The 26414-nt window shown below is 41.8% G+C and overlaps 1 long non-coding RNA gene across 1 annotated transcript in view; it reads left to right on the forward strand.

The window, feature by feature from the left end:
• The window catches only part of LOC109858071, a 129108-nt gene that overhangs the window by 26716 nt on the left and 75978 nt on the right, over nucleotides 1-26414 (forward strand). Inside the window, exon 2 of the long non-coding RNA XR_002250569.1 lies at nucleotides 24323-24386. This is a non-coding gene — a long non-coding RNA (uncharacterized LOC109858071). The remainder of the gene's footprint in view (nucleotides 1-24322; nucleotides 24387-26414) is intronic.

Consider the following 26414-nt stretch of genomic DNA (forward strand, 5'->3'; position numbering starts at 1 on the left):
TAATTCTCACGGATGCGCCGCAATTACACACGAGAAAGATGCACCACCACCACCGCGTCGGTCGTAGAAAGGAAGGCAGATGCGCGCAAACCCGGCGGCGGTACATGGTGTTTATTTTTCGACGAGCATCAGGCATACGCACGTCTTGCATAAAGTATCATCTCGACTTTTCCTTCCGATGTTGTTGCACGCACGGCGTCGCGAAGCGTAGCGAAAGAGTTTCGCGGCACGCTTTGCCGCATGCCGAAGCGTAGCGAACTAATAGTCCGCGTTACGTGCCCTGTAGTCCAGATTCTACGTTACGTGTTTACGAGATCAAGCGAAAAGAGAAAAATATTACACGCGCGCGCGCGTGCGTACGCTAACGAAACGCATCGCCGCGCACTTTGGCGCGCCACTTGTGTATGCGCGTTTAATTCGCGTCGATGTATAAACGATTCGAAGGAACGCAGAACAATGTGCGCCCACAGACAAGCGAAGTAGATTATTCGTATTGCAACTTACACAGCGAATTGTGGTGGCTTTGAATAGCGCGCAACACACACACACTCTATAATTTCTGCAAGTAATTTCGTAGCAAAACTCTCTCTACAATGATAAACTATGTAAAAATGAAAGTTTGTTTTTTTTTTTTTTTTTTTATGTACAATGCGCGCGAGTTCGTTAAAATAGTCGCGTTACCACTCGAATATTATATTACGTTCAAAAACAACTTTCGTGTTTCAGAAATTGCTTTCAGTTTACTTTTTTTTTTTTTTTTCTAACTAACTTTAATTATCGAATTTTCGCACAAGGTGAGAGAGAGAGAGAGAGAGCAACCGATTTTTTTTTTTTTAATTTTACAGCGTGAATTAATACATACACCCTTATACGCACGTAGAGTGCAGTTTTTCGAGACACGACAAAAACGATTATTGCCGCAAGAATGCTCGCGAATGCGTCGGTGACGTGTTCGCAAATTGTACAAAACTCACACTCGTTCAACGATTTCTTCGTTGGCGGTGAATAATCCGATCGATATGAAAAAAAAAAAAAAAAAACTGATTGCCGCTTAAGTTCGGTTTATAGGAGAGAATCGCGTCTTCTCCTTTTCGTTCTTTAACGACCGCGGAATTTAATGATAAGCTATGAGAAAGGGGAAGGTTAAGGAGGAAAGAATGTTTTCACAGCCCGTTTCTTCGCTGCGTGCTTACGACGTTGAGTCACGTCGGCGGGATCCTTCGTCGAAGGTTCTTCTCTACGAGAATGACGTGCGTGAGAGAGAAACGCAATTCCTTTCCTTTCTCTTTCCTCCGCAATTACTGTATTCCGAATACACATAACTGTGTAAACAAAGTTTTGCTAAACTAAAACTATTGAACCAAATTGAATTGATCTATCTGGAAGGGTACGATAAAGCGTAAAGCAAAAGCGTTTTGATGTTATTTGGCCTTTGACATTGCAACCGATTTAATTTCACAAAAGAGCCCCGCAGCAAACCATTCGAATATTTTTCCGAACGCGATCCAATTACCGCCTCGGCAACTGTGGAGATGCATATTTGCGCGACCCGCAGAAAATTCCCCCAAGCATAAACAATTGAAGAGAAGAAATTCAGAGAAACAATATACATATATATACATATATATATATATATATACATATATATATATATACATAGTATAGTTGCTCTTTACTCTTCTTTGTCGCGAAGCAATGCTACGCTCATTATATTCAGCGCGTTCTCTGTAAGTACATAATAAAAGTAATAATAGAAAATACACATAATAATATTTAAAATATTTTCCGATTATTGTATGTGTGTGTGTGTGTGTGTGTGTGTGTGAAAAAAGAATTTTATTTAGCTTCCGTCTGATGTAATTACACTGGCCTTTTCCGAGCGCTGATTGATATTTATTTTAATAATCGTTTAACCTACGTTACATTGTAATGCAAATTGTAACATCGTGATAAAGTGTTAACGTGATTACGTTTCACAGATCGTGTGTTTTATTCAATTTGTTGTGCTAATTGTAACTCGTCAATTTAACGCGTTATACACACACGTCAATCACAAATTGCGAAGTTTTCTCAACAAAAACCGTACAACTCGCGAACTTAGCGAGAAATTACTTATCCCACAGCCCTTACATCTCGCGAATTACGTAAAGCGAGCTCATTAGCGGCGTAAATTTTTTCTTTTTTTTTTTTTTCGACCGGGACAAAGAATAAACGTCCATTCAGCCTTCATACTCCCGGCCCTGAAAGGAAGAAAAATCGGATTGAGCTTAATCGCGGAATTAGCTGTTTCTTGAGCTGAATTTACGAGCCCCCTTCGCTGCACGTCCTCGTGTAAATTTGTACGGGATCTCTCTCTCCCTCTCTCTCTCTCTCTCTCTCTCTCGCGAGGAATACAATGGCTGTCCGGTTTTGAAGGAAAGAGAAAGGGAGAGAGAGGCAAAAACAGCGAAAAGGAACGAATGATAAATACGTTTTCATCGATTCGGTGAATCGTGTGGCTGAGTCACGGCGCGATGAGCACTCACCTCGCATTCTCCCGGGCACAAAAGGCGCGGCTTATAAGTGTTGCCTGCCTTCTCTCTTCGAAGGCCTCGCCTCGACGGCGAGTGCAAATGTCGGGGAGTCGAAGGTAACAAGAGAGAAAAAAAAACGAGAGGGAAGGTCGGTAAAGACGAACCGCCACCGCCGCCGCCGCCGCCGCCGCCGCCGCCGTCGTTGCGCTCGTCGACTCCTGCACGCTTGATGGGTGATGTGCTCTTCTCGCATCATCAGCAACACAGTTGCCGGTCTCTCGCGTGAAAGAACGAGGGCGCTCTCGAACGAATAACGAGATAGGAGGCGCGCCCCTAACGAAAGCCTCCAAGAGGCGCACGCGCGCGCGCGCGCTCGAACACACTCGTCTCATCGACGAGATGACGTTGAACGTGCAAAGGAACATAAAAAAAAAGATGCCGACGACGAAATTGTGCGCGGTCAAGAAAAAGGAACTTGGCGGTGGAGTCTTTCGCGTTCTGGAGAGCTTATAGTTTGTCAGCGAAGAATCTCAGACGCTTGTATTAACGGGGGATTTTATTTCTGACGATCATCGAAAGTCGAATTCAGGGCAGCTGGTGAAAGAACGCAAATATACAACGTTGCAATGTTTTTCATCGTAATCGAGGCGCGCGCGTAACTTGCGCGTAACTTTCATTTCAACGATTCTAATCCTAAGAAGAGTTCGCCGAGAACAAGCGACGTATATACATACATAAAACCGGTTGCTCTCGCGCGCGTTTCAGTCAATTCCAGCTTTCGTTGCGCTCGTGTGTTGTTAGTTAGAACACACACACACACACACACACAAGAGAGAAATGAAGGCGAAGTTCGGTAGCGCCGTTGCACTTGACAACGCATAATAATCGCGCGCTTGCAAAATTCAACGCTCCGGGCGCGCTTTTATATATATATATATATATACAAAATATGTATATACGTGTATGTACGTCTATATATATATGTCGGAAAGTCGAAGAGTCAAGTACATATACGCATATTTGAGATTAAAAGTAGAATTTAACTCGAGTTTAATTCGTTACTTGGATGCAAATTGCGTCACATGTTTCAAAGCGCCAATTACGCACTCATTACTCGAAATATGTACTTACGTGTGCGTGTGTGTGTGCGAACATTTGGAAAATGTATGTATATTCTATTTTGGAAGTCCTTGTTTTTTCTCTCTTTCCGCGCGCGAAGACAAGAGGCAATTAATGACGTGTGCGGAAAGCGGTTACCGTCGCGCAACGAATAAACGATAACATAATAATTACATCTAGAGTAATTATTGGCAACGTTTTAACGACTGCGGAACGCAATCGGAGTTCGTCTAATTAACGTTCGAGACGTGTATCGCGCTAATAATACAACAAGCAGCCGGAGCGTAATATTGATTTCGCAATAAATGCGAGAGGCAAAAATATTTTTGCTTTCTTTGTCTCTTCTCTCTCTCTCTCTTTCTCGTCTTTTCTTCTCAAAGAGAAAAAAGCCGCGCCGTAGTTCTTCTGTGATCGAGCGAAGAGGCCGGACTTAACCGCACAAGGCGGGCGCGCAAAGGAAAAAGAATGGATCGACAGAAAGAGCCGCTTACCGTGAGTCGTGTTCGGTTTGTTCGTTCGTTCGCTCGCTCGATGATGCTGTCTTTGCATAATCTCCGCGGCACAGTTACCGGTTCGCGTGAGAGAGAGAGAGAGAGAATGGCCGTGCCAGCTCCTTGAAAGTGAAAAACGTCGAATGTGTGGTTCTCTAGTAGCGGTGACGATGCGGAGAAGCTCCGAGATTGCGCCGGGAAGAACCCGCGCTTCTTCGGAAGTGGGGGGGGGGGGAGGGGGGGACAACACAGGGTACGTGTCACGAGAAAATTGTGCTTCTCAGAGTTCAGGTTTTTAAACTTTACGCCTAACGTTAGCTTCAATAACACCGTTCAAGTTTTTCACTCTCCTAAATCTGTACGAAATTTTCTCCGTCGTTGCGGATCCGCGAGCTTTACCGTGGCTTTGTAATCCCGACGTAATCTCAACTTTTTCGAAGTAACAAGAAACCCGAAATGATTTGGGACAAGCTCTTCTGAAAGTATCGATTTCGATATCGTAAGAATAACAAAAAAAAAAAAAAAAAAAAAATGAGCGCATACACAGTTGCACACCGATGTCACTAGCTAGATAAGAAATATTTTACAATAGAGAGTAGTATACATATTTTTTTTTTTTTTTTTTGTACTCCGCTAGTGACCTGAATCGGTAACACAAGAGAGACGTCGGAGACCTTGTGGAAAACGTGCAACGTGCACGAAGCAAACCGACGGGGAAAACCACCACTCGGAGCGCGAACGCGCTTAATGGGTTATGCTTTCTTCGCATTATCGGCAACATCGGCAACTCCCGTACGTGTATGTGTGTATGTGTGTATGTGTATGTATATATATATATATTGAACATATAGCGAACATTTCGCGTGTGGGAAGGAAAAGTCGTGTGCTTTCGTAACACGATAAGGCCGTCGCGGGAAAAGCAAAAGTCACGGCCTTATTCCCAGCCACGCTCGATAAGGGATTGATGCCTTTGATGATGTTTATGCGCCTCGCTACGTGCTATTGTCGTTACACCTATACACACGTACACTTTTTGCATTCAGACGCTTCACATTTCGATATCTCAGATCGTTGGTTGCTCAGATTTCCCTGAGAACGGATTAGGCGGGCGGTTGCAAATTTTATGTTATTTTTTCTCAATCAATAATTCGGCGGTAGAAAAAAATTGTTTGCGTTTTGAAAAAAAAAAAAACATCGTGCCGAACTTGCGATCGCACACCGCGAATTAATAAACATATTTGAATACAGAATATTGATAATTTTATGCGCAAATCTAATGAACGTGTATCGCGGGGAAATGCGAAATTACAGAATCGGAAGTTTAAAAAAATAAATTTAAAAGCGCGCTCCAGCGAAACTTGCGTAAAAACGATGTTTAACATCGAATTGTTTACATATTGATTATATAGCGTTATTTAAAATATGAAAATTTAATTGTGTAAATTTCTCTCTTCTACACGTTGTAATTGCCGAGAGCGAACACATCCGCGATTCGCGCATGTGTATAATGACGGTGTGTTTGCTCCGAAAAAAACGCGGCGAGACTTCCGCGGTCTCGCCGCGGGTGGATTTCGGCGGGTGCGTTATTTCGGATCCTTTGTGCTTCTCTCGTCTCGGAAGTTCCCTCGGCGAGAGAACAGGCCAACGACACCGCGCCAACGCCGCCGCGCTATGGGCAGCCCGGAGAGAAGACTACATTATAAACTCGCCGAAGAGGAGAGACTATAGCTCCTCACGGGCGCGTGCAGTAAAGGTGCGTCCAGACCCATAAAGCTTATTGCGTATTATCGCCGACTCCATGGCAACGCGCGCGAAAAGGGTTAACGGGGCGACAAAGGGTGACGACAAGTGCGTTTACGTGCGTTACGTGCGGTCGCGGCAACTCGGGAAAAAGAGAAGGGGACAAGTTGCACAACCGGGATTCAACAAACCCTCTTAAGATGATGCGGGGGGGGGGGGTTAGTTGGAGCGCAGTTAATTCACCGTTTCTTCGCAAACGTAAACTGACAAGCTATGGGAGGAGCGTTTTCTCATTCAAAAAAAAAAATAAATAAATAAAACATCGAGATGAAGCGTATAAAAAAAAAATTCCTGATTCTTTACAATCGCCGTTTCCGCCGCAATGTACCAATGGGGCGAGAAAAAAATGGGGATTCTTAATGGGGTAATTTACCTTGAAAAAAGTCCTCCCCGTAACAAGCGTCATTCTTCCGTCTTCTCAATTTTTTTTCTTCTCCCCCGCGCACCGAAGAATCTTCTCTTTCGTGCGAATCGAAACAACATGTACCGTCGCATACATCCCCATCGCTCTTCATCATTTCGGGAATCCGGAGCGGGACCGAAAATGTACGTTTTGACGTGCGGCACAGCGTGTCATCTTGTAACTTAACGGCGACACAATGCGCGCGCGGGTAACATCCGTCGATTCTGGACGCACCTTAACGTACCTACCCGAAGGTCGTCTTCGTGCCTGGCGGTTCTCGAAGGCGTCTTAAAGGCCGATAGAGCGGCGACGGCGGCGGTGATGGTGGTGGCGATGGTGGTGGTAGCGGCAGCGCGGCGAGCCGAGAAGAGCGGCCACGTACCGTGGCGAACTTCGATCATGCTTCACCGGGTGGCTTCCTTTGTTTAAAATCATCCCGGTTTGCCCGCTCGTGGGATTATATCTGCTTGAGCGATCAAGCATCTGGGAATCATCTCGGAACAAATGCTCGACCGCGCTGGCGCGCGCGAGGCGGCCTCGATGTGAATCTTGCCTTTCTCTGCATTCCCGGCTGGTCGTGGCACATCTCTTCTTCTTCTTCTCTTCTTCTTACGTCTGACTCGCTCACGGTCTGCCCGCCGGTCTAAACACACGTGGAAAATCCGTGCGCAATTTTATCTCGCGACGTCATCATCGCGGGATTTTCCTCGCCCCCCTCCTCCCCTCCCCTGACGGCGCAAACGTAATCGCACTCGCGGACGCGCGCGCGAATCGTTTGACCTTTTCTCTCTCGTTATCTTTTCTTTCTCGACTTTTCTTCTTTCGCAACAAAAAAAAAAAAAAGCGTGCCCGCATATCCCGAACGTCAGTTTGCGTATAGCGAGAGCGTGTGTTTTATCGAGTAATAAATCAAAGCAGGTGCGGGGCTCGGCTTTTTTATCGCAAAATCGATGCTTTATACTACATGATCGCATTGTCGACATGTTAATGTAAAAAGTACCTGACGTTGATGCCTAGAGAGAAAGGCAGATAGATAGATAGATAAATAGAGAGAGAGTGAGAGAGTGAGAGGAAGAGGGGGAGAGAGAGAGAAGAGGAGAGAGAGGTTATTTGCTAGAAAAAAAATTCGCTTGACAATACACATACACCAGCGACGCAATTATATTTATATTCACTCTTTTTATTCCCAAATTCACATATAATTGTATTTCATGCATGGTTTGAACTTTTGAAAAATCTTGTTTTTTATTATTCAAGAATGATGGGATGTTTCGCATGAAATGCGTTAATATTTTTTAATATAAAAGTGTTTTATCGAGATACAAAATTTTGCAATTACACACAACACTGCCGGTATAAATACTTTCAATTTTTGAAATAGGAAAACCGTGATGAATATTTGCGATGTTTTTTTCTGTTTTTTTTTCTTTTTTTTTTTTTTTTTTTATTAATGAGCGCTCGTTCTCGCGCGCAAAGTGAAAACATCTTTCCCGTCATTGAGCGCAAAGTTATTAGTTACGATGTTAGAAGAAGGGACAGAAGGGAGAGGAGGAGGGGATCATAGTTCGAATATCGCGCAACATAATAATTTTCGCGCCACGAAAATTATCTCCCGAGGTGTAATATTGCGACAGTGCCTGGAGGTAATGAATCGCACACAGGCTAGAGATTATTGCGGAACGCTTATGTAACGTAAGCCGCATGCACGCCGCGTGTACGCCGTTGGCTCGCGGATGCAAGGGTAGTCGCCTGGTTGTAAGTTGAACGGGTCCCTTCCTTCAGCGTGTAATGCGTATACGCGTCGTCTGTGTATCGCGTGTAACGTGATATGTTTACAGTTTTGCCTCCAAAGGCGTTTCGGAGATAATGTTTGCTTATTCAGTATTACTACAGCAACGCGTGAGATCGCGCTCGCTTTTCTCTCTCGCAAGCTCTCTGTACGTCTTTTCGATGCCGTGAACTTTCCGCGCGCGCACGCGCGCGGATCCGAGAGATATTTCGGCCCATTTTTGTAAGTAAGGTTTTGTAGTTTTTTATCTTTTTTATCCGAGAGATCTCTCTCTTTCGCTCTCGTATCCGCTCGTGCGCGAGAGAACGAAACGTGAGATGCAGATATACGTGGCGTTCGCGACGCGCGCGAGTCTCCATCGTTTCCCGAGTCGAGAATGCAATTTAAATTCGGGTTTTTATACTCCTCACCGGTTGACACACACACACACACACACACACACATACACGCTTCGAGAGAGAATAAGGTGCAGCAACGAGAATCCATTTTGTGGAATCTCGTCACGGAAAACGATCGTTCTCGCTGCGACCTTAAAACGCAAAAAAGCACCGATGTTCATCGCATTTTATACGATCATATTTTTATAACTCCGGTCAGGCACAGAAGAAGTTAGAGAACGATGGAGTAGATGGTACCTTTAATATGGTGTAATCTTCTATGATTTATTCCGATGGTATTTCCATACATGTGTACAGAATATATATATATATATATATACACATATATAAGCACATTCTTTGCATGCACACACAAAGTTTTATAGTTCTCGTGAAACTCAATATTATACATTTTCATGAAGTATGTCATTAAATATCGTTAGATACTTATCGCGTACACACTAGTCTTGATTGTAACGGCGCAAATTGTAAAAAAAAAAAAAAAAAAAACCACCTCTAGAATTTGCGCAAAAGTAATCACCCCAGCGCATTTTCAAAGAATTAAGTTCCAATTTTCATTTTTTCTCCCGATATAATCCACTCGATTACTGTAACACACGTGCGTCCTTGCGGAATAACTTGACTTCGTATTTGTATAAAGAGCGAACTTTTGTGCTCGTTCGCACGTACACGAGTCGACTTCGAACGACACAGCCAAGGATGAAGCGTGTGTGTGTTCTTCCGTGTCGCACAAGGCTCTGCGGTAAAGTAAATAAGAGAACCATCCATCCCTAAATCAACTCTCGTTACACGCGACACGCGCGTACACGCGATAAGATAATCTACGGTGGCATATTTCTCGCGCATTACGCATCGACATTTAACGTCGGGCATGACAGGGCGGCGACAGAGCAATCGCGATTATTTCAATTCGACGTCACACGTTTCATGATGATGCGGCGACCGAAGCCACTTAACGTTAATGCGAGCGCTCATTCGCCGTCAATAATTGGGTTTAAATCGGTGCGCTTCCCAGAACAGCGTTTTAATCGGCCGATACGCGTCGCATATTTGAACGCGCGTTAGAACCGCCACGATCGACCGTGTTTCCAGTTCTGCCTGGTATCGGCTGCTTCGTTTACTTTCCTATCGCGATATCCGATATTTTCCACTCGCGACTTTCGGCACGGCGCGCGCCCAAAGAAACTCTCCCTCCGAACCAAAAGCCGATTTTCACCGAGCTTTTCTTTTCTCTTTTTTCTTTCTCTGCTTGCATGTCTCTTTCGTACCGGACCAAATAACATCCGTCTATGACGATCCTTTTAAAAGTGAACTGTTTCCGTTTACGTTTTGTCACATCCACGCCGGCGTCAGCGCCGGGCGATTGTTGGAATCGTCTTTCTATCGATTTCTATTTTTAACGAGCTATTAAAAATCGATGGCTCTCTCTCTCTCTCTCTTTCTCTCTCGTCGATGTTATAACGTTCGTTAACGAACTGTCAGGCAGCTTGATGAAATCGACCGTGAATGACACTTTGTATTTTTGTGCATGTAAAAAAAGAAAAAAAACAAGCAAGTGAAAATAATACCTGACGAGACTCGGTTTTAAATTCTTCTGATACTCCGTCATATTTATTCGAATCTATACGTCGGTGTTATATTTCTGAGATGTTTTTGTTTATGTTTTTGTTTTTTTTTGTGTCTATTAAGATCAACTTTTTTTCACGTCGTTCTCTCAATGAAAAACGATCGTTATGAGGATGTGATGCGAAGAAAGAAAGTCGAACGTTTAATAAAAATTAACATGTCGTGCATTTCCGGTTTGAAATAATATCCGCTTATCCTCTCTCGCGCATGTCGTTGCCGTGCTTTTTATTTTTCAGCGATGCACACGGCACACACACACACACACACACACGCTTTTACGTTGATCGGTAATAATTGATGACAAAAAAAGAGAGAGAGAGAGAGAGAGAGAGAGAGAGAGATTCGGGAACACACGTAGAAACGTTCGATTCACGGAATACAAAACGAACAAAACGATCGTATGAATAATTTATTAGGTCACGCCCCGGTGACCGGACTTAGCGTGAGAGACGGAAGAGAAGGAAACGAAATAAAAGGGCGTTTACTACTTATTACGGGGTACAACGACAATCTCGTCTCTCGAATCGCGAATCCTTCGCGCCGGGCGCGACGCGGTTTTCCCCTTCCTCCCCCTCCCGCGTGAGAGATATTCCATTTCCATCCCGCAAATCTCGTTATTCCCAACTGCTCTTCGCCGGTTCTTCGTAACGCGCGCGAACGTCGAATTATTCTCGAGCATCGCGTTTCCGCGTTTCCGCATCACGAAAGATTGTTATTCGTTATTCGACGTCGGCGATACGCTTGCGATCGCGCTCGGTATGCGCGGATATATTACGGATCGCCAAATTCGCAAGTGGAAGAAATAGACGGAGCGATTACGCGATTCGTCATTGATCCTCGCGAAGATTTCTCACGTCGTTATACGTCGCATGATTTCCGATTTCCGTCAAATTTCGTCGTGCCGCGCGCGTTGAAACATCTACGTGCCCGCAATTTCGATAAATCCTGCGTGTAAAAAGTTTTTGCTTGTCAGCTTTTCCACTTCTGGCGGAGGAAAATTTTGTAATCCACTTGCGCGAATGTAGGAAAATCCGAAGGTAGGAAACGAAACAAGATTCCGTGACGTGAATTGCCTTATGACGTATTGACTGGCTGATGTATTGATGTTTTCGGATTTAATTTCATTTCACGAGATCGCGTTTGAAACTTGATGAGAAAAATTGCGGAAATCTCGATACGCTCGTTTTTTTTTACATAAAGCTATGAAAGAAATAAGATTGATTAATCACATACATGTAACCCTCATAAAAAAATCCATGTGTACTGCGAATTGCGCGTTTTTGAGTTGAACGAGTCGAATCGAATCGGTCGAAAGTAAATGATGACAGAGAAGCAATTTTGACAGTTCGTCGTATACGTGGAGAAAATTAAAAATGTGACTAAAGTAAAGTCACGTGACAGGAAGGAGTAGAAAAACAACACGTGATTAAAGTACCGTGACTGTACTTTAGTCACGTGTATTTAAAAACGTGACTAAAGCAAGGTGACAGGGAAGAGAGGAAAAATACCACGTGATTACAGTCATGTAACTAAAAATATATATTATATATAAGATATATAATATAATATATATACTAATATTTTATATAATATTATATAATAATAATATATATATTATATATATAATTTATTATATATTTATAATATTATACCTTGTATTATATGTATTATATATATACTACGGTAGTCACTGACCTTGGTCACGTGACTACGGTGAGGTCACTGACCTTGGTTACGTGATTACGTGATCACGGTATATATATATACTGTGTAGAGAATATTATATATAATATATAGTATATATATATATATATATATATATATATAATAGTCTCTTTTTTATTTTTTTTCCAGTCACGTGTTTTTTCACTCCTTCCTCTCACTACTTTTGGATTTTAATTTTAATGCGTTATTTTTGACATCTCTCTAATGTGTATTATACGATTTGTAAGATGTATATACTACCTGTCATCGCGGTGACAGGTTGTGTTCACACTGACACTACACGTTAAAATAAAAACAATAAGCGTGCGCGTAGCGCGTGCCTGTGTTGTGCTAATATTTATATATTATAAGAATTGTGGTAAAGAAATTAATTGTTTGTTTATTAATAATTATATGAATCGATAAATGCGTCTGTGTGTGTTTCACACACATGCAGACATAACGTGCACACACGTTTGAATAGTCTAGGACTATTTAAAACTTAAATTTCTCTCTCACGTTTTCGTTAATTAACAAATTAAATATCTCTGTCGGGAAGAACTCTTGCCAATATCGAATTAAGTAATTTTCTTTTTTACACGAGAGAACTTCGTTATGATTGCGGAAAACTCGTAGTGCAAATGTAACCGAAAGTGGAATTGCGTACTCTCTCTCTACGGTTAGAAACTTCGGCGTTAAATATCGTGGGGAATGGAGTGAAGAAGGGCAGCTTTTCGTTCCAACCGGTTGAAGGTGGAGGAAGGTATATTAACTTTCTGTTTAAATAAATATAAAGGAGAGACTTTTCTCCATGGTTGTGTACGTTGGTATTGCAAACGATAAACGCAGACAAATTTATTGAACGAGATTCGACCTTTTGGTCTCACCTTCTTCTCTCTTTCCTTCTCTCTCTCTCTCTCTCTCTCTCTCTCTCTCTCAGACGTGGATTCGCAATGTGCGAAAGTTAATCGCGGAACTTTCGTTAAATAAGTTCCGAAACGTCTTTGAATATCTGCCGTGCACTTTGCAACATTTTTATTTTCGCTCCCGCGAGTTGCAGCACCTCGCCACTTCCACACGGAAGTGGACGTAATTCCGAAGTTTAAAATTCGGAAAGTGGCATCTCGCATTTCTTACTTCTCTTTTCCGCCGTGAATTCTCTCGGCGTCGTAAATATGAACTTTATACTTTATATTTTTGCCCGCGCGCAAAAAAAAAAAAAAAACGCTAACGGATTAAGTAAACGTATTCGCGAACATATTAAATGTTTTCCAATTCTTTCTCGATCCTGTAATATATAGGAATCGTTAATTTATACAGCGCGCGAAATAATATCTACAAAGATATTATCTGTGTGTTGTTTTTCAAAATACATAATTCTCTCGAGAGAAATAAAATTGTATCCCTCGAAGGGGAAATAATAATAATATTCAACGATATTAAGAGCAATTGAGTTGTATTAATTAATTAATTTTTTTAAATAGTATTTTTAAGTCTGTTTTTAAAGTCTTGAAAAACTCGACTCTCGCGCAAAGTGAAAGCGCGTTCCGTAGTTTGCTTAAGACTTCGTATGTGTGCCGTTTACTTGCGAGGGAACTTCGATCTTTTTTTTTGTAATAAGCGGAATCTACGGGACAATAACAAAGTTGAAACTCGGCCGGATATGTGTGGTGGCCTCACACGTAGACGCGGTAACGCACGAGACATATTTCATGCGTGGAAAAGTTGCCGGACCGTGTCGCGTCGTTAAACCGAAAACAACTGGTATTTAATGCCCATCTTCGGACTGTAGATAAACGCGTAATGACATTTGCCGGCAAGTTATAATGACTTTTACTACGTCATGAGCGTTCGCATCAACGTGTCACGTGCACGCACACACACATCTAAGGCGAAGGTAAACTTTTATGATTATATTGAAAACCTCTCTGGTGATTCTACTTCCACTTATCGTTTATACCCCTCTTGAGGATTTCGCCCGTTTTCTCGGCGTCTTATTTTTCTGTCGCGTGTAAGAAGATATCGCTAACAACCAGATTTTGCAGCACGTCTCGCGGGATAATTTACAATTAAGGAGCGATTATATCTTTTATAAATTCCAATGCTGTGCATAATAGAAAAAAAAAAAAAAAAATGAAAATAGCGTTTAACGGAAAGAAAGTTGATGTGTGTTTCAACGTATGTGCGTACAGACAGTTGATGTGTGTTTCAACGTATGTGCGTACAGACAGATGATTCGTGTTAAAGCGAATTAATTCTCGCTCGAATGGATTACTCGAATATTAATAAACGAACAGGCGTGTTTAATTGAAAGGATTATTCGTCAAATCTGAAATCTTAAATAAAACACATTGATAAGAATCGAACGAAACGGAGTTGGTGTTGAATTTTTAGTTGCAGATTATAAATACCGAATCGGGACACAAAGTGTAAAAAGCAAGACGATCCAAAGACTGCGCGGAAAAGAGGACGTGTCGTCGAAAACCGGGACATTGGTCCTTAATTAAAACTTACCGCGGCCAAGTCGCAACTTTATTCATTAGAAGTTTATACATTCTGAATTTTTATTCCACGCTTATTTTACATTTAATCGCTTTAAGAACCGATGTTACAAATCAACAAGATGGATCGTTTTGTTTTTCTTTTTTTTTGTTTTGTTTTTTTTTTACGTCGTTTGCAATTGATACACTACTTACGCACATTTAATCTGTATTATAAATTTGATCTTGTCGTGAATACAAAAATGAATACAAACTTCTCGAGATCTCTCGAGAGTAAGTGCACACAGAAAGCGAAACAACAAGTAGTAGAATCCGTTATAATTGCAATATAGGTAAAGCAACTGTTTATATAATCCAGATTAACAATTTGCGCTAACTTTCATTACGTCGCAAGTATCACACACGGAAAAATAACAAAGTAAATATCACTCGTATTAATATACAATAAGTTTACATAATATATCATAAAGTGTTTGTTTGTTTAAAATTCAAAATTACATTCTAAATCTTTAAGCTTAATAAGTTCACTTGAGAGAAAAATTCGAAAATAAATTGAGTAATTATCTTTCTTAGTAACAGAATAATATTTTTTGTGTGCATGTTTATTTATCATTACATTATTTGCACCCGGTGTGTGCATGTAGAAATAACGACACACAGAGAGAGTGTGTGTGTGAGTGTGTGTGAATGAGAGAGAGAAAGAGAGAAAGAGCTCTATTTCACTTGCAATTATTGTATTAACCCAGTTTTGTCGCACACGTACGTGAGTGAAAAGTATGTAACGTCATTTTCACCGCTTCATCTATTACAGAAAAATTTGTGCTCGCTTTGTGTCTCGTTCAAACACAAGAATGTCGCGTTATCATTATTCCACGCGTTCGCCAATAAAATCCGTCGTCTTTTGTAGCGTCATTGAATTAAAAAAAAAAACAAAAACAAAAAAAAACTGTTATTGTTTTGACACCGAACAGCCGCGTGAAAACATTCGATCAAGGTTTTTCGTGAAAAATGTCCCGCTTTTAACCCTTTCTCGTCATTTAAAGTCAATTATCTCGCTGATTGTGTTGCTAATAACGGATCGTTCCCCGCGCACATCCGCGTGACGTTCCGTTACCGCGTTACTCCAATGTTTTTCCTGAAACGAGACTGTTCAAATATTGTTGAATGACGGGCCGAAAATGCGCTTTACGTGGACGGTAAGCGACACGTGATGAAACTTATAATTTAACGAGAGACGACACGTTTCCCAATACTCGGCGTCGCGCGTTATTTTCACCCACATTGAGCGAACACGCGATGAAGACGCGTCCCAGTTACGTGTGCGGATTCACATGGCAAAAGAAGAAAGAGAGAGAAACAGAAACGGACAGAATAAGCGCTGAGTATATCAAAGCTTTTCAAAGCCAAGAATAACCGCCGTAATCACGTGCTGCCACTTTGGGTAAAACGGTTTTAACTCCGTCAAACCACGCGCTGTATCTGAATGAGGGAGACGTAAGCGTGTTTCGCGTGCGCATATATGCGTATCCATTCAAACAGCGCATATCTCTCTTTCTCGCTTTCTCTCAAAGGGTACGTGGTTTTTTACGTACGCGCGCGTACCTTGAAATTCTGTGGTAACATACGCAATTTTCAGGACAAGAGAAAGAGAGAGAGAGAGAAAGAGAGAGAGAGAGAGATCAGAATTGTGGGATGAAATCCGAAACTCGCGCGTTGCCGCCGCGAATCCGCTCGTTGCGCGGATTCCTAACGCGCGTGTGTTACGTAGCGGCATCGCGAGAAGAGACGCCGCGCGGTAATTATCGCGGTGGGAAAGTGAGATAAACGCCAGAACTTTATTAACGACCGTTCGGTTTACATGCGCGTGCACGCTTATGGCGAGGCGCTTTAACCCCTTGAACTTGGTAAATATATTCTCGATAAAAGCATGCCGACAACTTGAAAAATTGTTTCCGAACGGTCCAGGTGCCTAAGGCATGGCCTCTGCTGAACGCTAATGTAATAATCGATACTCCGACCGAGCGTAATCCACACGGTGGCTCGCTATGGATCGAAACAATGCTGGATCAGCGCCCGAAGTTCGCAAATATTTAACGAATTTCGATAGTGTGTCGATGGTATATGTCGCGTGTCTGTGTTGGATTTCTCAAATCAAAGACAAATATCGATAGAATTGTTGCGTGTGAACCATTTTCTCTCCCCTCATCAATTTCGAGAAAGAGGGTTTTAACGTAAGAGGAACGTTCTCACACAAGCTTTGTATAATTATTATTTGTTTTCCGAGAGAATACTCAATTTTTTTTCTAAATTTAATATGAGAAAGAAGGTAATTTTGAATAATGTATTGCGTGCCGCTATGTTTTTCTCTCTTTTGATACTTACAGTTCCACACACACACATTAGTAGAATTAAATTTTTAATTTATAAAATTAAAGAAAGAAAAACAATCTTGTCACAATTAATAATTCAATTTATTCTGTGATTCTTCTTGCAATTGTTTTAATTGTGTGTTTTTTTTTTAATTACGCAAATTAAATTGTTATCTGGTGAAGATAAACCGTTCACTGCCAATTGAAAATTGATCCCGAGACCGCATGTCGCGATCTCGGCAGTTTAAGTTTTTAATTTTCTCTCGTCAGAAATGAGAGAAAGAGAGAGAAAATGAGAGGAAGAGCGAGGAGAGGGCGTAAAGATGGCGGACGCGCAGGATTATTGCTTCTCAGCATTTCTCGGTATTTCTGTTCCCTTCTTCTCCTGCGAGCGGCAGAACGCAGCCCGGAGGGCTGATTCCCTGAAATTGATTCTCTCTCGTTCTCTCGAACCCACCATCTGTCGGCGGCATCCCCAAACGAAATAATCGACGAGATTAAGGCCTGCGGGACCGTGGTAGCACGGGAGGTCGCGCGATGCCGCATCACTCTCCTCTCCTCTCTTCTCTTCTCTCTCTCTCTCACTCTCTCTCTCTCTCTTTCTCTTTCTTTTTCTCTCTCTGCGCGATTCTCGTCTCTTCTCAATAAAATCCGGGCACGTTTTGCGAGGATATTGTATCCTCTCGGTCAAGATTCTTCTCTCTCGTTTCTCTCTTTCTCCTCTTTCTCGTCCTCCTCTTCCTCCTCTTTTATATCTGTGGTCCCGCATGAACGTGTAATCACAACAATAATTTCCAGCGCCGGTCTCACCGATTCTTCTCTCTCTCGGTGCTCTCCTTTCTCTTCCTCTCCGCCGCGTCTCGTCTCGCGAGAAATGTGCGCGCCGCTAGCTCGAGAATTGTCAGGGCTAATCGATTTTTACCGCGTGCTTTTTGTTGAGCGCCGCTCAATATCCTATTCCCGATACCATTTTCATTTAGCCGCGGAACCGGCAGTCACGAACCGGCCGCGACGGCGGTGGCGCGGCGGCATGTCCTTCTTGAGATTTTTTTTATAAAACCGATGACGTTCGGAAGACCGCAGGAAGTCGATCGTCGTCCGCTGCATTGTTTCGCGACACGCGATATTTTAATTAGAAAAGCGCTGTTGTTTACCTACACTAGTTCACCTTCCAGGAACTGTCTGCCCTTATAACCGTTATAACCGCGGACCTTCTCGTTCCTCGCGGTGAACGATATCGACGGTAGTAACCCGTAGTTATGAGAATGTACATCGACTAAGACGTTAGAGGTCTTTCTGCTCTGACGTTGTTTTTTTTTTTTTTTCTGGGAAATTTTTATCATTAAAATTTAATAAGATTTTTAAAACACGTCAGGTACGAGAACGCTACAATTACAAACTCGGAAATGTTTAACGGCTCGATGAAACAAAAGAAAAATAATATACACCGTGTTTTAAGTTGTTTTTGATTGTTCATCTTCAACTTGAATCACAGGCTCTTTGGTTGTTTTTCTTTCAAAAAAAGTATTTTATCGGCGTTAGATGGAGGAACTCGAAGCGTGACGGATACAACGGATACAGTCTATCTTGCAGCGATAAAAAATAATCAAAAGTCCACAGCGTGAAAATGTTGAAAGTTATGACACAATTATCTGTGCTTAATCAGCGATCGTTATCCGCTCATGGTGTTTTGCGAAAACACGATTTCAATAAGAGCGTGGGTTTTCCGTGACAAATATTTTATGTTAAATACAATGTTATAATACGTTTATCGAACAAATTCGATCGCTGATAGGACTGACACGTAAAACGTAATGCGTTGCATGTGCCGTGTTATATACTGTGATAACGTAAGAACACCTTCCAACACAGAACGTTGAACTTTCGATCGCGTTTACATGTGAAAAAAAGATATATAGCCAGGGCGTACGCCTGATCAATCAAACAGATACACAAGTCGGAAAAAGTTGGTTGTCAGACACTACCGGCTACGTTAATTTTTTATGTGTCACATGTATACGCGGGGGAAAGTTATCGCTAATTTATCTGCTTGTTGTGGAAAAATGATGGGGGAGAAAAAAAAAGGAAGTTGTGTGAATCGTCGACGAAGATCTTTGAAAAGCCGATGTGTTATTACAACATTTTGTTCGATAAAGCGTAAAAAAACTCTATTATGTTCTTTTTTTGTTTTTTTCTTTTTTTTGTGCAAAGGTATCTCGAGTATCGGGAATCGTAATTAGACGGCGTGTTATGCAAAATTATGATAATCAGCAAAAATGAATTAAAACGAATCGCACGGCCAATTAAGTCGGCAACGCGCGCAACGCGCTTGACTGTTTTAAATTTAATTCACCCTCGAACGACCGCACGGATGATTTAATTCGCTCCCTTACATAATTCCCTCCCGACACAATCGATATGTCATTTTCAAAGTTGTGGATAAAAAAACTGACGGCGCGCAATCACTTTGTTTTGTAACAGAACGGATTTCCGAGAGCGATCGGCGCAAAACGTTTCACTTGAAAGTGACACATTTTGAGGGCGGGGAGGGGTAGGAGGAGACTCCTAGGGAATATTTCCGCCCTTCCGATTTAACGGTATTTGTCATCAGCGGACAGCTAGTGCCTATCCCTTTGTGAGCGCGCGCGACAATCAAAAAATTGGCAATCGCGGTTTGGTGGACGGAAGGGGGGGAGAGGGAGAAACTACCTCTCGCTGCTGCTGCTGCCGCCGCCGCCGCCGCCGCATGTCGATCCGCCGACAGTCGGCGAGCTCACAATAAAAAACGATAGATGGAAATGATTATTTTGCGGTGTGTGAATTCATGGTTCGTCCGTTTGTCCGTCCGTTTGTTCGTTCGTTCGTTCGTTCGTACATGTTCGTTTTGCTCTGCAGTCGATGTCGCGTTATCGCGGTCATAAATACGTTCCCGATGTGGCGGGAAGGACATCAGCCGTCCGGTGAATGGATGGGTCACTTGACTCCGTAATGTTACCGTGATACCACGAGTGTAAAAGCCACGGGGGAAAGAAGAAAACGCGCGCGCGACACTGCAGGCCGGGAGAAGGGGAGAGGACGAGGAAAAGAGAACGAGGAAGAGGAGGCAGGGGGCAGAAAGTGGAAGTAACGAGAGATAACGCACGGAAGCGCGCGCGCGCGAAAGGGTATAAAACTAAAGCGCTATTACGACATAACTTCCGTAATATCGAGCATAAACACCGGCACGACGGCGACGCCACGACACAACGCGCCGCTTGCTCTCTTCCCGGTTCGGGAGACACGAAGCCGGGAAGAGAAGAGCTCTCTCGCAACCTTAATTCCCGCGACTACGCAAACATTAGCTGCTCGTAAGTTTGTTGTGCGCCGAGTCGCGTATAAGTTATGCCTCGGGATAACGCTCGACATAAGCGCTAAGTGTGTGTGTCTGTGTGTGTGTGTGTGTGTGTACGTTTTAGCGTAGGGGAAAACTTGACGTCCAATTGCGTGCACGCCGGTGCAATGTAATATTCAGCTGCCGCAACAGTTCACTCGTGAAGAGAGGAGAAGAAGCGCCAGGGCGCGCTCTTGAGCTATCCTTGTCGCGATGTCGCGTATAACTCGGTACACTTGTTCCTTTCTTTTTCACACTGGCGCGCGCGCGCGCGCGCGCGACAACCAAAACGACACGTAGGAAGCGGAAGGATTCGCGAACACACGTCGTGTATGTACACCGGAAGCAGAAGAGTGATGAATAGTCCCGCTAAGTTCTGTCACTTACATTTTTCACGTTTCAATTTCTGCACTTGCGCGCGCGTCCCGCATGTGTCCGCTCGGGAGATCCTCCGAGGAATTTCGCCGGTCGAAAGAAAAATGTTCGTGCTCGGTCTTTTTTCCGGCTTTTTTCCTCCTTCTTTCTTTCTTTTTTTTTTGTTTTTTGTTTCGGTTTTTTTTTTTTTTTTTATACACAAAAAGTACCGCTGTCTCCGTTAGTCGCGCGCAAAACAATTAAGGATTGAAGCGCGCGCGACCCACATTCTCACGATCGTTAAAGTAATTAAAATATTTTATTTATCGAAAATTAGAGAAAGAAAACGAGACGAAAAATTGAATTGTCGTCTTACAGAAACGAAACCAACTTATTTTTTTTGTACTCTTTTTGTTTCTTCATCGTCGTCTGTCTCAGCGCGCGCATTAATGTAATTGCGCACGCAGTCTGTAGTTTCCAGTAGTATCATTATACTCGGGCTCTGCCCGAGTTTTTCTTTCCCTTTCCGGAAGTCCCCTGCGATTAGTGCGCGTATGTAGCCACACGTGACGCGGACTGTTGTGCCGCCGCGCCGGACGCGGAACCGCAATAATAGCGGTTACACGCGATCGTTAGTTGTCATTTCTCGATCGAGCGTTCGAAACGAAAAAGGGGGACATTTTACCGCAATGATGATGATGGAAAGTCTGAAAGTTTACGCTCGATTAATTTTCCATTTCAATATAATCCGACTTCGATTCATGTAAAGCGATACACGCGCTTATCGACTCGCTCTTGCGTACACCGCCTAATGTAATACCCATTATCATTTATAATAGAAATGTAATATTACTGATGATTATATTCGTAACCATTTATATGCGATTGGCTACGCAATAAATTATTTATCCAGTGATTATGCGTCCCTTGTAATTGTTAATAATGCATCGTCTAGAAATTGCCAGTCAAAATTACAGACGTCCAGATCTCTTCCGGTGGAATTAGCGCCAAGTGTGAAAATAAAACTGAAGTTGTAGTTTTTTAGCTAGTTAAAAAAAAAAAAAGACTAATAATTGACGCAAAATGTAAATTGTTTGTGTCTGATATGAAAGAAATAAACACACATTATTGGATGAAAGATTTCTTTCGAAACGAAGGAATACAAAGAGAGATTCTTGAGCGTTTGTTTTCAAATGATTCGATAAACAAGAGAAGAAAGCAGTTTTTATTTAAGAGAATAAAATTGTGCTCTTGTGTTAATATTGCAAATTTTATTTACTTGGATTTTTCCATTAAAATGGATACAGAGATCCGACTCGCGCAGAATAATATTGTACCATAAAGCTGCTTTTAATCATTATTTTATATTGTACCTTTCTGTTACTCCGATTATTTATCACGGAGGAAAAATAAATATTTCACGTTGCGCTGTTACATTTTATTAAAGCTCTCCATTCATCTCTGCGAATATTATTTATTTAGCGGAAGTTCGCGGAAGAGGAAAGAGACAAGTACTCTCTGTCTCTCTGCCTCTCTCTCTCTCTCTCTCTCTCTCTCTCTCTCTCTCTCTCTCTTCTCTTTACGAGATTTTTTTTATAACAATCATGAATAATTCATACGGACCGAAGTGCAGCGGGCGTGATTCCTCCCTTTTTTTTCGCACTCGTGGTACCTGTGTACCATCGTTTTGAGAAAAGAATGTTAAGCGGCTTTGGCGCAAAACTGCGCGGATTTCCATACGGCACTCGTATTCGATCTCAACAACCATTGTCAGTTCGGGTGCGCGCAAAGCGAACCGCGCGATCGGTGTCAAGGATTTTCACGGAAAAACCGATTGTCCCCGGCTAAGCCTAAACCGACCCTAAACCGTCGCGAGAGAAAACATGCCGACCTGGATTTTTTTTCTCATCCAACACCTTGCGTCTTGGTTGTCTCGCGGTTGAGAGGCGAGACAAGAAAATCTTCGTTAAGCAAATCGCCGATTTGTTCGAGAACACGAATAATCGCGCTTGACGGATTTGCATGATCATAAGTTTCTCTTCGGGACGAGATTCCTCCCTTGAAAATTGGGCCGAAATTTATACGCGTCTCTGCTCTCGTGCGCCTTTTTTTTTTTTTTTTTGTTTAGCGTGACGGACAAAAAAGTAATAGATGTTCGCCTAGCACACTCTAATCTGCACGCGACGCGGCGGCACGGGGGGAAGAAAGAAGGGAAAACAAGGGCGTAACTAAGTGGTCGAAGCGTGTTTAGCATTTAAACTCTCCTTATACAGGATATCCTTTGTATTCACACATAATAGCAGTTTCTTCTCAGTTTCGCACTCTAGATTCATCGTTCGAATTTTCTTTCACATTGGTTTTGAGATTTTTCTATTGAGGAACAAGGAGATAAATGTTTTTCCAATTTACGCACTTTTCTTTCGTAAACATGAAGATTAAGTAAACATTAAGATCTTAGTTCTAAAATTTTTGTTTTTTTCATGTTTAACCTTAATCCTGCAAACATTTTTTTAAGTACTTATCCCATATAATCTAACCTAACCTAACATTTATGTTTGACGCAATGTTTTTATTGGTTTAAAACGTCGCATAAACTGTAAAAATTTATGGAGCGCGCGCGCGCGCGCTTTATTCACCATTCTACTTTGAGGAAAACATCAGTTTTTACACACCGAAAAAATTATATTCTTGTAAGTAGAAGATTTTATACTTAAAAAATCTTCTTAAAGATTTTAGATGATATTCTTCTGAAATTAAGAATATATTCTTTATTTAAGAATATAGTCTTTTTTCGATAGTGAGATATATATATGTTTTTCTATAGAGGCTTTTTATATTCTAATCAGTATATATTCTTATCAATATTACTATTTAGAGGATTTTCCTCTTAAAATAAGAAACTCTTCTTGGCGCCTATTTTAGTATAAAATATACTTAAAGTAAGTGGGATATCCTCAAAACAAGAATACAATTTTTTCGGTGCACATATTCTTTATTTTTTAGAAAATTTCCTTCATTAAATAATCTCATTTTCAAAAATCGGTCGGACATCGATGTCAGGAGTTAGGGTTTGTGAGATTAGGGTTAAATGTTTTTTTTACAAGGATTGTCTAATAAAATATCTATCTAATAAAATATCTATCTAATAAAATATTTATTTAATAAAATATCTATCTAATAAAATAAAATTATCTAATAAAGTATCTATAAACGTTTAATAAATATACATTGGCACATGGCGAAAATTTGACCAAATTTTTTTATTCACTTCTTCCTCTCCCCTATGGTTGAATCGCCGGAAAGGTGCGGACACGGTGTGTGTACCTATATATAGACCGCGACATGCAACACGCACACGCTCGTGAAAATCGGCGCTGAACGATTACACGGACCCACCTACTGACAGATTGCTTGCGTAGCTGACGTGAGCACATCTGCTCTGTTTTATTTTTCCCGATTCGCGCCGGGAACTATTATTTTCTTAACGATACCGAGCGATATAAACCATCATTGGGTATAGCATGGGGGATGATGGCCGTTCCGATGAGCATCTACGTTTCGAAAACGACTCGATAGTCGGAATTCTCGTGATACAACGGTGGTGCTTTCGCTCTATGATATTATCGGTTAAAAGCGGGGTACGTTACCGAAGAATAGATAGTCAAACAACAGATACGGTAAGAGAATGTCGGTACTTTATCATCCATTAGGGTAACGTTCCCGTTTCGAAAGTGTGCACTTTACGTCGAATCGAGGAATCTTTCACGTCTCTATGCGTGCGCGCTCTTCTCGTGTATTATCTCGAGCCGGATTTAAATTTTCATTATGTAATTTTGCAATTAATTTTCCTGTTTTTAACAACGTTCTCAATTATTTTTGTTTCAGATACCGGCGTTCTGGAAAACGTTCTGGCTCGAATGCATCGCAGTTTATATTCTCCATCGTTTGGGTTCGTATAATAGTTGTTTTCTAATTTTTCTTCTTTTTGACACAGTATTAATGAAAGGAACGTTGCAACTTGCTCGCAAAAAAACGAAAACTGCGAACATTTAGTTTCGCAGTTCTCTATTTTTTGTAGTTAAGTCTTCGCTCGGAAGAGTTTTCATTAATCACAAAAATAATCGCCCCGATATATCTGCATACATAATATACACGTGATTGCGGTTTACACTTTTGTATCGGAGCGTATTATCGCCAGAGTGAGCATCGGAAAAAATTAATTTGTAGAGAATATTAAAAAATTGTCGTATTTCTTTAATCGTTTCTTCTCGTTGTTGATAGATTTTAAATTGAAAATGTAAATAGAACGTGTTAACATTCTTTCAATTGTCGACAATATAGCGAATCTTGCGCGACAATTCCGCGTAAAACAAAGAAGAATCGGGGAGAAAAAGGTCGAGAAAGACATTCCGATATCAAATATTAACATCGAACGTCATTCCGACACGAATGGCCGAGCTATAAGGGGGGACGATCACTTCCGGAGTGTTAAATATCAATAACCTCCGCGACACCTCTTCCCGTAGCACTCGCCAGAGACACAGTCCCAAGCTTTTCTCATCGCGATCCGATTTCCCTCTTTCTAAATAATAAAGTCTAGACATCTTTATGTCGCGGCTTCTCTCGCCGAATAAACTCTCGTGGCGAGAATAAAATTGCTCGTTTACGATAATCCGCTTCCCTTCTTCACAAGGCAAGGGAGTCGTTTTCTCCCGTCTTCCTCGGGATCCCTCGTCTCTTCGCACGATCGCCTTTCCGAGAAACAAACGATTCGTTATTCTTCTGAATGAAACACGAGGAGAATTTACGGTTTTGTGCGACGACAGAAGCCGATAAAAGCCTGCCCGGTTGGTTGGTGTAGGAATGAAAAGAGGGCGGGAATGGTAGGCTTTTAAGTAGGTGCCTTTTTCGACGAAGTGTTTAGCGCGAGCCGAATAGGCCCCCATATAGACCCCGTGAGCCGGTCGATGGACGACCGCGCGCATACACAAGGTGTATCCCCGCCGGGTAAGTTATCCCGGCCTCGGGAAGACCTTTGTGTGCGATATATTAAATAAAGCGGTGAGACATAATACACATATCAAAGCATATAAAAAGGGAAACAAATTTGTTTTGGATTTTATAATATGTGTATGCGTATATTTCTAAGAAGATATACAAATCAGCAATAAACCGCGCGAAGTAACTTCGAGCTTGAGATAACCCGCTCGTTAGAGAACGCGAGGTCACGGCACTTAGCTGGTCGGATCTCAATTACAGAGAATTCCTAAAGATCGATATATCATTACTTTTTATCCAATGTTTTACTTTTACATAAAATTTATCTAAAATAATAATAATAGACATATAAAAGAACACATTAGATGGAAAATTTATTTAACATGAAGATATTAATAAAATGTTCTTAAGTGGTCGTCATTACCCCGTTTTCGTCTTTCATTTGATCAGCCGAAGAGACGCGATCACGAAACATTGAGAAAGTTCAATCAATTGATGAGGCATTCCTCGAAGTTGGACAAATGTTTGAGAGAGATACATTCCACAAAAAGTGACGCAGGCATATAATAAATATTATCTTACATACTGATTCTATCTTCGGCTATAAAATAGCCGTAACATCGGCTATTTTATTTTCCACGTGAGGTATTCATTTTGTATACGTTCATAAATTTGAATTCTTTTTATGCGCGTTTTTCTCGATAGCAATTACATTGTAACCACATCGGCCATTCGAGAAGCTTTTGTATTTCTTCGGAAGGAGTCTTGTGCACGTTGCGTCTCGTCGTTCTCCCCTGTGTCTTCGCCAATATCTGTGTCCCATCTCGGCATACCTCGGCGGTCGTGAAAATGCCTTCCGCTATAGATCCGGAACACCCTATATATACGCGTATATTTGTCCCCGGCCAGCGTGTACGTGTGTGTGTCGGTACACACACGCGCGAACTGCCTTTTTCCGCTTTCCGATTGGCTATCGCGG

Source organism: Pseudomyrmex gracilis, unplaced genomic scaffold (genome assembly GCF_002006095.1).
Source record: "Pseudomyrmex gracilis isolate BER0280 unplaced genomic scaffold, ASM200609v1 scaffold_186, whole genome shotgun sequence".
NCBI lineage: Eukaryota > Metazoa > Arthropoda > Insecta > Hymenoptera > Formicidae > Pseudomyrmex > Pseudomyrmex gracilis.